At 49.6% G+C, this 4,019-nt stretch overlaps 1 pseudogene; it reads right to left on the reverse strand.

Annotated features, from left to right (window-relative positions):
* Positions 1–1,393: 1,393 nt before the first annotated feature.
* LOC118579750 lies at positions 1,394–3,499 on the reverse strand (annotated as a pseudogene).
* Between the last annotated feature and the right edge of the window lie 520 nt (positions 3,500–4,019).

The raw sequence follows: 4,019 nt of genomic DNA on the forward strand, positions 1-4,019 counted from the left end.
TTTTTCTCCTTAGTTCCTAGTCCTCACGCCTTATATTCCTTTCTCTTTCTGCCCCCACTCCCTGGGATTAAAGGTTGGGTTTCTGGGATTAAAGGCGTGGGTCACCATGTTTAGCTGTTTCTAAAGTGGCCTTGAACACACAGAGATCCACCTGGCTCTGCCTCCCAAGTGCTGGGATTAAAGGCGTGCACCACCACTGCCCAACTTCTGTTAGGGCTTACTCTGACCCATTTTCTAGCCACCATTTTTGGCTTTGTTCTAGTGGCTGTCTGTTCTCTGACCCCAGATATGTTTATTTCGGGGAACACACAATATTTCAGGGAACACAATACCCACCACAGGACACTTGGCAGCCAGGGGTGGAAGATGCCCTGAGGGGTTCCAATGCCCATGGTCCTAGAGTGTGGCTTAAGAAGTAGGATCTGGACCAGCAACAAGGGAGGTAGAATCAAAAGGGCTCAGCTCAGGGAGCTCTCTTTGTATCTCAGCTTTGGGACTCAACAGCACCAATTCCTGTCCAAAGTTGCTGCCTGGACCAGACATGCTAGAGATATAGGTTAGCTGCCACAAGGATCCCAAGAAATCAATAGGACTCCCCTTTCCCTGCCTAGACCCAGAGTCTGGGACAGACCATACTGGCCTCCAGAACCCATTTAGTATCAGACAATGTCTTGAGCTTTTGACAGAGCCAGGATATGGGACCTTTTAAAGGGCAAGACCTCTTTCTTTCCAACCCCAGCTTCTTTGTTGTTTTTGTGAGTGACTGCTTGTGGAGACAGGGTATTGAAGTGGAAACTCCCACACTCTGATGTGGACCCTGGGCTGGTGAGCAGAAATCAGTCCTTTTTCTGGATCCTGTGAGTTTCACCACATGCTAAGAGAATCTTTAAAACCTGCTCCAGAGGGCAGGGTCTGAAGTGGAAGGAGAAACCACCCATTTCATTTCACATGCTTTGAAGGCTCCCAGTTCTGTTACTCACACTACCACTTGAAGTCCTGCACCTTGCTGGACCAGAGCTCTCAGGCAAGTTTATTCTGTCATCTTGCCCAGCAAGCCCATGCCATGTCCATTAGTGTAAAGCCAGTCTCCCAGAATCTCGCTGCCACAAGTGGTCCCTAGTAACAGACTCCTGGTGGGGAATCCAGGTTTTTTTTATCTTTATCTTCTTCACAGCTTTCAGGATTTTCAGACAGTAACCAGGAGACAGCACCTGTGGAGAACTGTTTCCCTGAACCCACATGCCTCCTGGGGAGGTAGTAGGGATGGCTTATTCTGCTTCTAAGAAAGCTGTCAATCCACAGGAAGCCTAGACAGTCCTGCTCATAGCAAGGACAGAGCACAGAGGGAGCAATCTGGCTGTGTGATGTCCCCCTGCAGGGAGACAGACCATGGCTAGGGTGGTAAGTCCTAGGTCAGGCTGCACTCCATGCTCACAGAGTGGTGTAGTTCTTCCAACTCTGATGGCAGTGGGATGGCCAGCTCTCCCATGTACAGAGACAGTGCCTCAAATAAACACACAGAGGCTTATAATAATTATGAACTGTATTGCCTAATGACTCAGGCTTCTTGCTAGATAGATCTTACATCTTAAATTAACCCATTTCTATAAATCTATACCTTGCCATGTGGCTTATGGCTTACTGGTATCTTTACATCTTGCTTCTCATGGTGGCAGCTGGCAGCATCTCCTGACTCAGCCTTCCTGTTCCCAGAATTCTCCTCTCTGCTTATCCCACCTATACTATACTTTCTGCCTGGCTACTGGGCCATTATTGTTTTATTTATCAACCAAATCAGAGCAACATATTCACAGCATACAGAGCACTATCCATAGCAGCTCTGGGCTCTAGTTCACAGCAGATAGCAGCCAGGGGGAAGAAGGCTGGAGATGAGAGGGGGCAGGGGGATCTGCTGAGACAAACATCTCCCAGAAAAGCTTACATTGAGGCCAAAGTCCAATGGCCAGGGCATCAGCATACACCTGTCCAATGATCTCACAGAGGATGATTCCAAAAGAGAAGATGTCCACCATTTCATTGTAGCTTTTGCTGTTCAGCATCTCAGGGGCCATCCAGCAGGGATTTCCCACCACAATGTAGTGCTTCTTGGGTCACACTTGCATAAGGAGCATTTCTTGGTGGTGGCCTTCTCTGCTGGGAGCCTTTTCCCCTTTTCTACTATAAAACGTGACAGCCCAAAGTCTGCTACCATCACAGTCTTATCCAACTTGATGAGACTGTTGTGTGAGTTCAGATCCCAGTGGATGTTGCACACAGAGTGCAAATATGACATTCCAGAGGAGATGCCTTTGGCAAATCTGACATTCTGTTACCAGGGGAACAGGTCCACATTGTGCAGAAAGTCCTTCAGTGTGCCCCCCCTCGGTGTACTCTGTCAGCAGATTCAGCTTCTTGTCCCTGTACAGCACACCCGCAAACTGGAGCACATTGGGGTGGTCTAGGCTTTACATCACTCTTACCTCAGTCAGGAAATTCTTCTGTGTTTCCTCATGGCAACGGATTAACTCCTTCATGACCGTCACTTTACCTGTGCCTTTGTGAGTCACCTTGATGGCCTGCCCAAAGGAGCTTTTCCCCAGGACCTCCCCAGGGACCAGGTCACATGGCCAGAAGATCTGCTTCAAGTAGTTGCTGGAACAGCATAGGGATTCCGAGCTGCTGATGTCACAGCTGAGGAGCAGGGGCTCCTTGGGGGACCTGGGGCCAGGAGAGTTGGAGATGCTGTTACTGTCTCCCCAGTGTTTCCTGCTAATTCTCCTTGGTGTTCAGGGTGCTGAGCATGTGAGAGTGTCCAGTATTTTGCATGTAGGGAGAAAGGCATGTATCTAGCTGTGGCTAGTCCAGGTGCTGGGGGACAGGTTCATGTTCAATCAGCAGTTCAAGTGTCTGGCTTGTCTGGTTAATCACATCCTCCACCTCCTCCAGAGAGTGAAGACAGGGGTCCCATTGATCTCCAGGATGCAGTCCTCAGGGTTGATGGCACAGCAGTTGTTCAAACTGATGTACATTGGGTTGATTTTTTTCTCTTAGTGGTGGCATAGTTAAAAGAAGCACTTTCCACAGACATGGAGAAGCCATATCTGTACTCAGTGGTGGCCAGCATGGATATGAGTGTGACAGAATAGGGAAGCTGGTCCAGGACAGACTCTGCAGACAGCCTTTCAAACATGGGTTTGAAAGCACCACCTCCTTGTGACATTTCCCACAGTAGCAAGCTGCACCAAGGCATATGCATCCCCATCCTCAATGATCACCTTGCAACTTATGCAAGCAAAGCACTCTGGGTGGCAGATCCTGTCATCAGCAGGGAGCACCTGTGGCAGAATTCTACAAACTTGGCCCAGTAGTTTTGTGTCAGTACAGTTTCCCATCCTTCTGGAAGTACCAGTTATGAGGGATTCCTAGCATTCTGAACACCAAAAGGGGGGGGGGGGTCTCTGGAGGCAAAGTAAGCCGGGTCAGACAAGTAACTCCCCATCTTCTTCTCACACCAGAAAAACAAGCTCAGCTGCAACCCTGTCTGGGAGTGCCTCAGGCTGCCTGCAGAAGGCTAGCATGACAGGCAGGGTTCTTGGCACCTCTAGTTGGAGCTGGCCTCCTGGTGCTCACCTCTGCCTCCAGAGCAGCAAGAGAGAGAGAGGACCCCAGGCCCCTGGCTCCCTGGCACATTCCTGATGTGTCTCCTCCCTAGATCTCAGGAGCTCTGTGGATCCTCAGGGCTGCAGGAGAAGCGCCTCTCTTCAGAGGCTATAAACGCACAGGCATTGTGGGGAAGGGGCTAGTGATTGATTTTAGAATTTTTAAGGCTATCCTTATTCCAGTAGCTAGGCCATATGTGGTAGAAAGGAGAGCCTGGGGTCTGGATGAAAGGCACAGTCCTGTTCTGTATCATGTCACCTAGAGGAAGACCACACCTCTTCCTGGGATAGTTTTATATTTAAAGCTATGACCCGTGTCCTGTGTCATGTGACCTGTGTCGTGGTGGTGAGGGTAAGAGG

Source organism: Onychomys torridus, chromosome 1 (assembly GCF_903995425.1).
Source record: "Onychomys torridus chromosome 1, mOncTor1.1, whole genome shotgun sequence".
NCBI lineage: Eukaryota > Metazoa > Chordata > Mammalia > Rodentia > Cricetidae > Onychomys > Onychomys torridus.